The sequence below is a fragment of the Mus caroli genome, chromosome 13 (genome assembly GCF_900094665.2).
Source record: "Mus caroli chromosome 13, CAROLI_EIJ_v1.1, whole genome shotgun sequence".
Classification (NCBI taxonomy): Eukaryota; Metazoa; Chordata; class Mammalia; order Rodentia; family Muridae; genus Mus; species Mus caroli.
This window is the reverse complement of record NC_034582.1, coordinates 15,392,186-15,406,623: the sequence shown is the minus strand read 5'-3', so window position 1 is coordinate 15,406,623 and position 14,438 is coordinate 15,392,186. Positions and strand designations below refer to the sequence as shown.

The window sequence follows — 14,438 nt, the reverse complement described above, 5'->3', positions numbered from 1 at the left end:
GAGAGAGAGAGAGAGAGAGAGAGAGAGGAAGAAAGAAAGAAAGAAAGAAAGAAAGAAAGAAAGAAAGAAAGAAAGAAAGAAAGAAAGAAAGAAAGGAAGAAAGAAAGTAGGAAATATCAGAAGAGCTGAATAAAGTTTAGTTCTAGAGCCCATGACCCCTGTAGACACCATCCATAAACTGATTACCACCCTGCTGTTGACACCATCTATAAACTGAGAATACCATCCTGGTGCTGACACCATCTATAAATTGATAACACCACACTGCCAGTAACACCATCTATAAAATGATAACACCACCCAACTCTTTCCAAAACAGTAGGCCATAGGGAAGGGTGCCAGCTGTGGATGAAGATTCACATCAATCTCATGATTCAACCATACTGACACAGTGCTTCATAATGTCTTACCTGGGCACCCATCCCCTAGCCCACTGCTGCTTATCCAGAGATACCACCCACCCAGCACACTGTCCTAGAGTAGAGCAAGTAGTGAGTTGCCAGCCTTTCCTACTGAAGAGAGCTGTGTTCCCTACATTAACAGTGAGAACTAAAATAGTCCAACTGTAGCTTCAATTCCTAAAACTGAGGTTCCAATTATAATCTGCTCAGATTCTGGAAACCACTGTTTGTGGGGGCCAAGAACACAAAGAAACATCTACTATTTATACATGTGACTAATTTCTCTGCTCAGCACTGGGCCAGGTTGTTGCTGTGGCTCATTCCGTTTGATGAGACAGCATTCCTTCACCCACACATTTTCCTACCTCAGTACTTAACTGTTCACCTCATTGTAGGCTGCAGACAAAATTCTGTACTTGCACCTGCGCCTATGGAGTGTTGAAGCACATGTGGTTAAGGCGATCATTGATCGTGGCAGGGTTTGGCAGGCTTCAGTTCAGCCTACTACAGAGAAGGTGCCATTCTTAACACCCAGACAATCTTGATCACCCAGGAAATACAGCAGACAGTGTATGCTGCTGAACACATATGCATAGCGTATGTAGACTGGCTTTGCTGAACCTAAATGCACTATGGTGCGCAGTGGAAAGCCTTCGAGGGCCACGCATACTACTAAAACCACACGGTCTAGACTGATTCAAACACCTCTGAAGCTCTTGGTCGTTGGCTTTGTTTTGGTGGCTAGTCAGTCTTAAGCCCAAGTCAGCATGAATACCTGATCTAACATGTGGCTACTACCAAAAACAGAATGGCTGCCTCTGCAAATCTCCAAAAGCAATTAGCATCACGCAAATACCGAATCCCAGGGGTAAACTAGGAAATGAAAGGTTGGGATGAGTAAATTTCCAAAAGCTAACACTTGGTCAGAAGACTGCGTGGTTTTGATTTCCTTCTAAGTACAGGGAGAGCTACTGAGGATTCTTCGACTGTGCATCACTGCAGTAAACAACTGGTCATTTGGGTCCCCTGACCTCCTAAGATGGTGATGGGATCTGGGCCTGACACAGTGCCAAAGTCTATAAACAATAGCATTTTTAGGGTAAAGTCAAGGGCTGACACTGTATGTGATCCAACTGGAAGCAGCATCTTTCACTAACTATTTTGCCATTAACTATTAAACTATTAACTATCAAACAAACAATATTTTGTAAAAGGGGAAGAGCTTCTTGGAGATTTCTTGGCAAGTTGATGAAAAAGATCTCAAAACCTCTAGAATTATTAAAGCATATTTTTAAAAACTCAACCTGATATGGTGCTATGCATTCAGTATATAAGAGTCAAAGTCTGTTCTGTGTGGCACTAAGGACAGAACCCATGACTTGGTGCATGCTAATCAACGACGTTTCTACATTTCTAGCTGGTCTTGAACTAGCAATTACCCAGGCTTGCTTCTAATTCAAGATCCTTCAGCCTCAACCTCCTCAGAGGACCAGCCTTCTGCTTGCTACCATTTGTGTTTCAGACTGCTGATCAGACCTGCTAAGGTATCAGGCCCTCCTCCTAGGCTACAACCTTAAGCGAACAAAGCACGGTATTCGTTGACATGAACTGATATTACACAACTCTTGCAGCAAACACTTGAGGCTTTGTAAGGCAGAGAGGTTTAGTAATCTTCCACCTTCTCCAAATTCAACAGGATGTCTAAACCGAGCTATCTACTTGGATAGCTGCAGGCCATCCTGTGGGGAGCGAAAAACCTCCCGGCCCACTGTTCTGGATCAGGGTGGCAAACACTATGCTGCCAGGGATGATCCCTCCGAAGCTTCGGGCTTGGACCAGATGATGAAGTAAGCACGCGTGCCCTGGTGCACCACTTGCCACTCCCCCAGCCACATCCTCTGGGCCAGAGCTTCAAAGCCCTCCCTTCCTGCACACACCTCTCCCCACCCACTCACACCAAACACCCAAAGCAAGCAAATCACTTGAGTGGTGCTGACATTTCAGAAATACTCTGCGCTCCGCAGCTCCCGAAGAAGCCCCTTGTCTGCAGGCTTTCTCTCCATTCTCTCCCTTGCCCAGGCCTTTCTCTGCTTGGTCAGTCTCCCAGCTTTTCCCTCTGCCTCCCTCTCCTGGCCCGGCAAGCAACCTCTTCTCTGCCTTCAATCTGGCTCCATCCCTATGAGAGAGAGGGAGAGGGACAGGGACAGGGTGCAGGAGGAGCATTTCTTTGGCTTAAAGCCACACAGGCTTTAGAAGACATCTCCAAGGAGAGAGGGTTCCAGCAGATCAGGAACAGTTGCGCTTTTAATGAAGTGCTCTGGTCTTTATGCCCTGACCCAAGCAATGGCTTCTCTACACCTTTCCTCAGCCTGCACTTCTGAGGGAAGGATCTAAACAAGGCAGAAGGGGTCTGAAAGAACAGTGGCAGGGTGTGGAGGAGGGGACAAGAGAGTGTGATAACCGCCAGGTTTCCTACTCGCCATTTACACTGGGATTATCTTAGTATGTTTCCAGTGCTTTCTCCCAGCATGGGCAAGTCTCCTTCCACCAGTCGATGAAATATTCACAAAACACATTGTTATCTTGTGCTAAAAAGTTAACCTAGATCTGTGAACAAGTTCACCAGCCTGCTCAAACTTCCATCCTAATGGGAGAGAAAACGATAAGATAAACAGATGAATAAATGAATAAATAATGCCAACTAGTAATAAATACTGAGAGGGAGACTGGGTAACCTAAGTAGACCCAGGCAGCTGGCCACCAAGGCCTTTTAAACTGAGAACTGGTGGAGTCCTGAAGGAGGCAAAGGATGAGTCATGAACATGTGAGGGAAAGCACCCCGGGCAGAAGAACAGCATGTGCAAAGGTCCTGGGGAGACAAAGCAGTAAACATGAAAAATGTAAGGAAGTCAAAATTGCCACAGTTAACAAGAGCCTATTGCTGTGGTGGGTATGGTCACCCACCATGTGACCACCTAATCTCTGGCCCAGTGACTGTTCAGGCACTGAGTTTCCACAGACTATGGTGTCCCCAAGCTTCCTGTTCCCCAACTTTCTCCTGCTTACCCTACTTCCTCACCATGAGGCCCCACAATTGAGGTCATTCTGTCAGTTTATCATAACACCATCTAACTTAACAAGAATCAAGTAGCAAATACAGTTAAAAAGGCCATGTACACGCTTAACTACAATGCTGACGGATAGCAAATGGAGCATAGTGACAAGTAGAAGATCAAAGGGTCAGCTAAGAAGAAAGAGGGGAGGGTAAGGGAGGGAGAGAAAGGAAGATGGAGGGAGTGAGGGCAGGCAAGAAAATAAAAGTATGGAATCTGTGTTACAAGCCTTCAAGTGACCTGGTTCGATCCCCACTCCTGCAAATTGAGAGAGTGAAACCAGTAATCCTTGAAATGACCTTGGCCACTACTGAAGAGGTGAGACACATGAAGACCATACCAGAAGCCTTTAGTGGACCGGATTTACTGCCTGCTTTCCCAATCTAACGATCATTGCAAGTAAACTGGATTTTCCAATCTCAAGTTGCTCTCAAAGATTTGTAGTATGTAAACGATAGTTATTTTTATTTTGTATATAAAATTTTTAAAAAATCAGAAATTCTTCCCTGGTTTCCCTCAAGTCACAATTTTCTTTCTGTATCTTAGATTGTCCTTACTGGCCAGAGGCAGGAGGTCCAAAGTCCCTGGGTGCATTTCCTTGAGCTCAAAACGCCTCGGGAGCTGTCCAGAGGCCCTCGGAGCTGTCCCTGCTTGAGGCCAAACTCTGCAGCGTCGGGTCAATCCAAGTCCAACAACCCTTGCCCCAGCTGCCTAGTTCAAAGGGCCCCAGGCAGAAGAGTCAGTGGAAGAGAGCCCCAACCCCCGAGGGGTCAATAGGAGAGCGCCCCCACCGCAATGACGCGCGCCAGCACACACACACACACACACACACACACACACACACACACACACACACACAAATATAAGCCTGGCGCGCGCCCTCGGCACAGCACGGACTTCCCAACCCCACACCAGCGCACCGCGGCGGGCTGAGTTCTGGGTTTCCTCTTCCTCTAAGCCGCGGGGCTACCGCGGCGCGCAGCTCGCTCGCTCACTCCCCGGCGCCCCATACCCGCCGCTCTCCCGGGAAGACGCGCGGTACGCCCCCTCCCACGCTAGCCTCTCTATAGAAGACCCAGCCGCCCAGAGGGAAGCCCCGCATGGCCCCGGGAGGCGGGTCTTCCTTAGCGAACGCCTTCAGGGGTCCCCGCAGCTCATCCCGCCCCATCTCGGGAGCGCGCTCTCCGGGGATCCCCTCCCGTCTGCGACACACGAGAGAGCCCCGGTGTCCTCGCTGGTAAACTAGGAGCCGCTTCCTGACTCTCCAGCCCCACGACTGCTGGCCGCAAGGTCCCAGGAGCACTCTGCCAGGTCCCAGCACCCCTACGCCGGTGGCGCAGCCCGCCCGCGCCCCCTCCAGCCGACTCTGCCCCGGTCGTTTCCACGGGTCCCTGCACTGAGCCCCATCCAGGCGCTGCCCCCGGTGTCCGCTTTCCCCCACCCCGTGCCTCTAGTCACTCGGGACGCCCCTTTGCCCAGACCTCCCAACTGCAGGGCGCCCGCAACCCCCACCCGCCCGCGCCGCGGGGCCCCGGGAGGAAACAAAAGTGCCTCCGCGGCGCCCTCGTCTTGCCCTGGCCCCCGCCCGGGCCGCCGAGGTCAGCGAGTCGGGCGCCGCGCCAGCCCAGCAAACTTTACAAACCTGCCCGGGGTCTCAGGACGCCGCGACGAGGGTTCCCAGAGGCCGGAGCGCCGGGGCAGGAGACGTAGACCGGTGCCCGAGGCTCTGTCGCCGCTCTCGGAGCCGCGGACGGCGGTGGCTCTGCCTCTATCTCGTGCCCATCCTCACCCGCTGCCGCTGCCCGAACGCACGCACTTACACTCGGGTCGCCGGCCGCTGCCGCCGGCTGCCGCTGCTCTCACTTCCTCTTCCTTCCTCCTGCTGGCCAGAGACACATCTTGCATCTAGGAGCATCCCGCGAGCTGCCGCGAACTCTGGGCAGCCGATGCGGAGTTGCAGCCGCCGCCCCCGGCACCTGCGCGCGGACACGCGTTTGTTGGCGCGTTTGCTGCCCGCCCCCGCACTGCTGCCCGCCCCCCTGCACAGTGCCTAGGACTGGGTGCCCACGACTTTTTTTGGAGTCCCCTACTTAAAAAGAGGGAAATGTCACACAGTATGCACACTTCATCTCGGTTATAAATAGTGTAGGATGAGCATGACTTCTCTGATGAGCTCAGAAACCGCGTTTTGCAGGCACTAATTAACTCCGTCACCCTCGCAGCGCCACCTCTGGAGCACAGAGAGCTTCTGGTACCCTTTTTAAGGTTTCATTTTGGACACCTTATTTGAGATTTTCCACCAAAGGGGAAACTTTGGTGGGCTGCTTTAAAATTAGTCCTCTAAGAACCTGCTGTATATATCTCCCGGGCAGCATGGCAAAAATAACAGGCCATTTCCTTCTCCTCCACCACCTACGAATTTACTCTAGTCTAAACTACAAGACTTTCTTCAATGAAGCCAGACTTCCTTGTGTGGTATACCCTGGCATGAAGCAACATGTTCTACCCTAAATTTGTGATCTGTGGTTATTGTATTATTGTTGGAGTCATGCAACGTACTTCACTAATTTTTAAAACAGAAATCAAATACAGTTAACTCCCAACCTAGCAGGCAGGAGAGAAATGACAGTTGGAAAGTTCGGGAGAAACTTCTGTCTTCTCCGAATTCAGAATTCTGTGCTGGAGCACCTGGAGAGGGCAGGGAGCTGCCGTGCATAGCCTACCTATCTCTAGAAAAGCAGAGGACTTAGGGGCAACACCGTAGAAGTTATCAGAATCTAAGGGAGAAAGCATGCTTCCTTTCGATCAATCACCAGAATATTTAAATATTAACTGTGTGATAACTGACCATTAGCAGTCATTAGGGATTTAGCATGAAAACGTGAAATAGTTTCATTGTTTTATATAGATTTTATCATTTCAATAAATAATAGTTCTACAGTTCCTATATAATAAATCAATCGGACAGTGTATCAGGTTAGGATATGAGTATGTGGTTAAAACTAATTTCACCAGATCTTTTTATTAACATTTGTTTTCATACAATATATCCCAATCATGCTTTCCCCTTCCAAACTCCTCCAAGAGGCTCCGCAGCTCGCCAACCACCTAATTCTTCCTCTCTTTCTTTCTTTCTTTCTTTCTTTCTTTCTTTCTTTCTTTCTTTCTTTCTTTCTTTCTTTCTTTCTTTCTTTCTTCCTTCCTTCCTTCCTCNCTTTCTTTCTTTCTTTCTTTCTTTCTTTCTTTCTTTCTTTCTTTCTTTCTTTCTTTCTTTCTTTCTTTCTTCCTTCCTTCCTTCCTCCCTCCCTCCCTCCCTCCCTCCCTCCCTCTCTCTCTCTCTTTCTTTCTTTCAAAAAATAAACAAGAAACCAAAAAGAAAAAAAAATAACAAAACCAAGTAATAATAATAAACAGGAAACACACTTGTGTTAAAAACTTAAAAACACAAAAGTGGGAAACAAAACATACAAATAAAGACCAATAAGACAAAACATGCCCAAACAAAGCAATTTGAGATAATAAGTCTACAGCAATATGATTGGGTTTATTTCCTGTGGGTCATTAGTGCTAGGCATGGGTCTACGCTGAGGAGTGACTAGTATATTCTCTGAGACTCGCTCGAGAAAACTATTTTTTCTTTGGAAACAGGTGTCAATTACAGATAGCTTCTTGGTTAGGGGTGGGGTCCTGTGTCCACTTCCTGCTCTCCACCGGACTTGAATTTGTGTAGGCAGTAGATGCTGCTACAGACTCTGTGAGTTCATACACAAACGTTCTGTGGTGATTGAAGGACAATTTCCTTCATTTATGTCCCATGGCTCTTACATTCTTTCTGACTGCTCTTGTGCCTCATTTTGTAAACCCTGAGGGGAGGGTTTAACAAGATACCCTGTTTAGGACTAAGTGCTCCAAAATCTCTCACTCTTTGACTATTATGCAGCTGTGGATCTCTGTTAGCTCCCATCTATTGCAGAAAGAAACCTCTCTGATGATGGCTGAATGGGGCACTGATCTGCTATTACAGCAGGAGGTCATTAGAAGTCATTTTATTGCTATTTTCCCTTAGAAGAACAAACTATTTGGTTTTCCCCAAGCTACCCAGTCTCATGTTCTCTGCCACCTGAGGCGTGTCAGATGTGCATTCCACCGCATGGAGTGAGCACTAGATCAAGGCACAGAGTGGTTGGTTACTTTCACAACATGTGTGCCTCTATTGCACCAGCATATCTTGCAGGCAGGTAACCATGGTAGATCACAGTGTTTGGAACTGGGTTAATTATTACCTTAGTCTTCTGGGAGCATGCAGAGTATCTTCCAGTATCATGAGCACTCAGTAGAGGTGAGGCCTCTACTTAGGCACCAGCTCAATTTCTCCTGTTCAATGAGAGATGTAAGCATTGTCTTCCAGCAATAAGGCCTCACTGTTTTATGCAGTGCAACCAGTAATAGCCATGACAATAGGCCTGTTGACCGATGACTCAAATAGATGTAACCCATTTCTGGCCCAGGATGTTTTATTTGATGGAGGAAGATGTCTAGTTGGGACACTGACTCTCCCATTGTTTGGTGACTTCATTTAGATTTCTTTCATATGTATGTGTATCTGGGAAGTTTCCATATGGCCCTTCAAATGGCCTCAGTATTAGCTGTCCCCACCCCATCCTCACATTTCCTCCTCATTCAGTACACCCACTCCAGTCTGCCCTGTCTCTTCATAGCAACAAATTCTATGGCCTCTTTTAGGGACACCCTCTCTGCCTCCCTAAGTTCTTCCTGGGTATCTAACCTCTGTGGTTACACAATCGTAACACTCAGATTGAAAACCCAAAAGCTAACATTCACATATGAGAGAAAAACACAATGTTTGTATTTCGGGATCTCGGTCACCTCAGGATGACTTGTTTTCAAGCTCCATCCATTACCTACAAAATTCATAACTTCACTTCTCTTAAGCAGCTGAATGATACTCCACTGTGTAAATGTACCACATTTTGATTATCCATTCATCAGCTGATGAACATCTAGGCTGTTTCCAATTTCTGGCTCATATGAATAGAGCAGCCTTGAACGTGAAATGAGCAAGAATCTCTGTAGTGGAATATTAAATCCACTGGGAATATGCCTGAGAGTCATATACCTGAATCTTTTTCAAACTTCCTGAGGAGCCATCACACTGATTTCCACAGTAGCTGTAAAAGTTTGCACTCCCACCAGCATGGAGGAGTGTTCCCATTTCCTCACACCCTTGACAGCAGGAGCTGTCATTTCTTTTATCTATCTTGGTCATTCTGACTGTAAGATGAAATCCCAAAGTAGTGTTAATTTGAATTTCCCTGGTGACTAATGACAGTGTACACTTCTTTAAGTGTTTCCCAGTCATTTATGTTTCATCTTCTGAGGACTCTCTACTTAGTTCTAGATGGTATTTTTAAATTGAGTTATTGTTTGCATGAAGTCCAGTGCTTTGAGTTCTTTATATACTTTAAGTACTAACCCTCTATCAGATTATATATATATATATATATATATATATATATATATATATATATATATATATTTATGTTCCCATTGTGTAGTGTACCACTTTGTCAGAATGACAGTGTCATTTGCTGTGTTTGCTTTAGAGTTTCACGAGATCCTATTCATTAATGGCTGATCTTGGTGCCTGTGTTATTGGTGTTGTGTTCAGAAAGTCATTTCCTGTGCCAATGAGCTAAAGACTCTTCCCCACTTTCTCTTCTATCAGATCCAAGGCACCTGATCCAATGTTAAAGTCCTGGATCCGTTTTGAATTGCAGGTTGACAAATAACCATCCATGGACATACTTCTATGTGCAGGCTCTCAGTTTGATGAGCAGGGTACCAGTTGTTCCAAGGGATGTCTTTTCTCCAATGTTCATTTTTGGCTTCTTTTTCAAAAATCAGTGTCCAGAGGTGTGTGGTTTATATCTGGGTTTTCAGTTCTATCCCAATGCCCCATGTGTTTGTTTTAATGAAAATACCATGCTGGTTTTTCATTACTAAGGCTCGATAGTGCAACTTGAGGTCTAGGATGGTAATCCTCTAACAGTTTTTTCATTATTCAGGAATATTTAAGCCTTTCTGTGTTTTGTTTTGTTTTTGTTTTTTAATGTTTTTTTTTATGAAGCTGAAATTTGTTTTTAAGTTCGTGTAAAGAACTGGTGAAATTCTGATGGGCTTTGCATTTACTCTGTAAATTGCTCTTGAGAGGATGGCTATTTTCACTATATGATCCTACTGGTGTAAGACCATGGGAGATCTTTCTATTTTCTAACGTCTTCTTGAGTATTGTTTGTTGTGAGACAAAGTGTTTTACATTGTCTGACTGTCCAGGAACTCACTATGTAGATGAAGCCATTGTGAAACTCAGAGATTCATCCATCTGCTTCCTGAGTGCTAGGCTACCATGCCTTGCTTAATTAGAGTTAGTCTAAATTTTATTGTGAAAGATAGTGTTTGTCTCATTTCTTTATCATTGTTATTGCCATATCTATAAAGAAAGGCTACTGATATTTGTGTGCCAATTGTATATATTTCTATGTCACTGAAAGTGTTTATCAGCTGTAGAAGTTTCCTGGAGGTTTCAGGGTCTTTTGTGTGTCAAATCATATTATCAGCAAATGAAGATACTTTGACTTATTCATTTTATACATGGATCCCCTTGATCTCCTTCAGTGGTCATATTGCTCTAAGACTTCAAGCACCATATTGAATAGACATGGAGAGAATGGCCATCCTTGTTTTGTTCCTGGTTTTAATGAACATTCTTTGAGTTTCTCTCCAGATGCTGATGTTGGCTGAGCCTTCCTGTATATTGCCTTTACTATGTGGAGTTCTGTCTTTTGTATCCCTAGCCTCTCCAGAATTTTTATCATGAAGGAATGTTGGATTTTGTCAAAGGTTTTTCTTCATCTAATGGTGTGATCATGTGGTTTGTGCCTTTCAGTCTCTTTATGTGATGGATTTACATTTCTCAGTTTACATGTGTTGAACAATCTCACATATCTAGGATTAAGCCAATTTAATGCTGGGAGATAATCTTTTTGTTATGTTTTTTGATTTGGTTTGCAAGTATTTTTGAGAATTTTTGCATCTCTAAGGGATATTGGTCTGATGTTTTCATTTTTGTTGAGTCTGTTTGGTTTAAGTATCAGGGTATTTGTGGCTTCATGAAAAGAATTAGGAAATGTCCCTTCTGTTTCAATTTTGCAACATAATTTCTGGAGTATTTGTTGTTAATTTTTTCTTGGATAATCTGATATAATTCTGCACTGAATCCATCTAGCCCTGGGCTGTTTCTGGTTGGGAAAGTATTAATTAGTACTTCTATTTCCCTAGGAGTTATGAGTCTGTTTAAATCTGTTCTTGATTTAGTTTTAGTAAGTTTTATATATCAAGAAATTCAGCTATCTCTTGGGCTTTCTGTTTGATGGAGATACCGATTTTTGAAGTGTGTCCTTAGAGAATTCTCTGGATTGCATCAGTATCTTTTGTGATGTGCCCCTCCCCTTTTATTCTATTTTGTCAGATATCAAAATGGCTACATCTGCTTGCTTCTTAGGTTCATGTCTCAGACTACTTTTTTTCTCTCTTTTTACCCTGAGATGATCTCTGTCCTTAATGATGAGGAGTGTTTCTTGGATGCAGCAGAAAGATGGATCCAGTCTCTTAATCCAATCTGTTAGTCTGTGCCCAGTGTGGCATATAGTCTCCTTCTGCTGCCTTCACATCAAGATGTACAACTCTCAGCTTCTTCTCCAGTACCCATGTCTGCCTCCATGCTGCCATGCTCCCCACAATGATGATAATGAACAAAACCTCTGAAAGTGTGAGCCAGCCCAAATTAAATTTTCTCCTTTTTAAGAATTGACATAGTCATGGCATCTCTTGACAGAAACAAGACCCAAACTAAGACAGTTTATACTATTTTTACAGTCTTCATTGAGTGATTTATTCATATTCTCTTTAAGGTCCTTGAATACATTCTGTTTTTTCAGGGCCTTCTTTGGTAAGGTTATGGGTTTCCTGTGGAGGCACAATGTACTGGTTGTTCATGTTTATATTTTTTGTGTTGTTGTCTAGGCATCTGGAATTATGGTGATTGAGATGTTTCTAGGTGATACCTGGTGTTGTTCTTGTTGGTTGGGTGTCCCAATCTTCCCAGGATTTTAGTCAGTGTGGTATCACTGACGTCCTTAGTAGAATACTTCCGAATTTTAGCAGGTGGTAGAGAGAAATAGAGATGGGCTAGAACTAAAGCTTGAGAAGGAATGTGGGAAAGAGCTAGGGGGATCCAGGCCACACCATGATGTAGTCCCCCGGGAGAGAAGGTGTGATGGGAGGAGTAGCTCTTGAAAGTAGGCAATGGTAGGACAAAGAATATGTCTGGAGAGACTTGCATGAAGGGGCAGGAGGCTCCTAGGTCTGTACCAAGTATTAGCATCTCCAGTGAATGGGACTGGGGCACCTCAAGCAGCCTGCTGTAGGTAGGACTGGAGAGACCATCATGGAAGATAGGAAGAACAGTGAAAATCACTTACCCAAGTCCCAGCCTGGTGTGGCCCTTGACCATTCTTGGTAGAAACTGTTTCTGGGTATCAGCAACTGTCACAAAAAATGGAGATGGTTAGAAGGGAAGAAGAGAAGGTCCAAGGAAAAGAGTTAATCTGGTCTTTCACTGGCTCCTTTATTTCTACAATTTACTATAGCTACTTGAAAATGCAAACGGTTCATATGGCTGTCATTAGTGGCTAACATTATATTTCTAATGAACAGTCATCATCGTAACCCTTATTATTACGAGCAAACTCCGTAAGAAGTAGGATAACTGTGCCCAGATGGTTATAAGCTATTGAGTTAAAGAAGGGTCATTCTAGGAAAGTAACTGAAGTTCTCTATTTCCTCATCCACAAAAAAGTAATGGCACTCGATATGAGGCTACTTAATAAACACTCAATGAGAGGAAGCTTCTCTATGGATGCAATGGTATGGAGTGCCAGTAATGGTGAATTTGATCTACAACGTCTAGTAAGACACACAGAGACATTAACTTCAGTAAACATTGTGAGCACTCAGTATGTATGAGAGAATATTATTGCCCCAGGCACCAGCAACCAACAATGAGATAAACACACTGCCATGTGACCCAGATCTCCAGCTTTGCTCTTTGCAGGAAACAGAGAGTGAGTCCTATCTTTTCTCTAGGAGATGGTATTTCAGATGTTTTACTGTAGCCCCTCAAACTACATAAACATTTTCACAACATTAAGCAATTTATTATTCTGATTTCTCATGAGAAGTAGCTCCAAGCCGTTTTCACTTAGTTAGCCTTTAACAAACACAGTGCATCCGATGCTGGCTAGTTTCTGTTAGTTTGACCAAAAGTAGAGAGACTTGGGAAGAGGGAAACTCATTTGAGGAATTGCCTCCATCACAAAGGTCTGCAGGCATGTCTGTATGGCATTGATATGGTAGCCCCCAACCTGGTCTAGACAGTACCACCTTACTTGGGTTCCCGTGTTGGCTTCCCTCCGTGATGGATAACCTGTAAACCAAATAAACCCTTTCCTCTCCAAAGTTGCTTTTAGTCAGTGTTTTATCACAGCAAAGGGAAGAAAACTAGGACACAGCCTGAACTTTCCCCCACTACCCAAATTCATATCCTCATTAATGCAACTGCAAGGAGAGGACTAGAAACTGTCAGCTGAGCTGCCGAGGGGCAATCTCTGTTCTTGTAGACTTGGTCTTTGGAACCAACTTGCTCTTCTGGCATCCTTAAATCACTTTGGATTCAATCAAGCATCTATGTCTCCCTGTATACACAAACTAGATAATAACAGGATGCTGTAAGATACTTATTAAGTTGCTCTTGTAGCGCTCTGCACAGTGGTGAGAAACAATATTTGTGAGTTTTTGGTTCATGTAGTGGTTAATCACTTTCTTATTCATGCAATCTCTAAGTCTCATTTTCCCGTTTCATTCCTAAAGACACCATGTGCTTTACAGGAATACACTGGTGGCCAGCAGAGTGGACAGTGTGATCTGATAGATAATGGACCTGTCTCTGCTTTGGGGTATAAATCACAGCTTTGACATTTACTCATTGTGTTTCCTTATGAAAATCACTGAACTCATGGCATGAAAACGAGTATAAACTGGAACAAATGAGTGAAGACTAAAGGAATTAGTTAATATAGAAGTCCTAGAACAGGGTTTAGCACAGAAACACACTTTCAATGTGACCTTTGCTATCGGTAACACGTAAAACAGCTGATAGCTAATGAACACAGCATGAGCAGACTTCAGTGAAGAACCATCATCCTCTTTCCACATAACAGCCTTTGCCTATAGGAGAAGGAAAATGCTAGTATCCCTGGACTCGTCCAGCCTGTGGATCATCATTATTTTAGTAGAAATAAGGTCTACTGTGTAGGAGGAAACCGACTCTAAGTGCAGGCCTCCAATTACATTCTGAAGAAGTCTGCCTGGGGAGGGTCTTGACCCTGTGCAAATGGACCAGCTCCAGGGACCTTTCAAGTGGTTAGGGGAGTGGGCTCAGGAGCTATTCTGTAGGATACTCTCAGTCTCAGATTAATAAGAGAAAACAGGGTGGAAGCACATGATTAGAAGGAAACCAAGTGACTTCACAATCTTAGAACTGCATTGTGTGCAGATAAAGAGCTCTTTAGAGGACTTTCCCAGACTTCAGTGACTCTGCCCACTGTTACCCAAACCTTTACCCTTCTTTGTGAGTTCAGAACCCAAATATAGGAGGAGTTAGAGGGAGCTTTATCAAAATGTCACTATGAAACTCCTAAGTGTAAAAGTGGTTTCTTGTATTTTTAATCAGTGATGACTCATGTTGATCAATTCTATTCTTGCCAAGTGCTCACAATATTAATTT

General features: G+C 44.4%; 1 protein-coding gene across 3 annotated transcripts in view; it reads right to left on the bottom strand.

Annotated features, from left to right (window-relative positions):
• The window catches only part of Elmo1 (engulfment and cell motility 1), a 510,385-nt gene extending 504,905 nt beyond the window's left edge, over positions 1-5,480 (bottom strand). For 2 of the 3 annotated variants that reach the window (XM_029468420.1, XM_021180510.2), the window contains exon 1: positions 5,157-5,480. The gene's annotated coding sequence lies outside the window, so the exon portion shown is untranslated. The remainder of the gene's footprint in view (positions 1-5,156) is intronic. The other variant, XM_029468421.1, reaches the window with a different exon arrangement.
• Between the last annotated feature and the right edge of the window lie 8,958 nt (positions 5,481-14,438).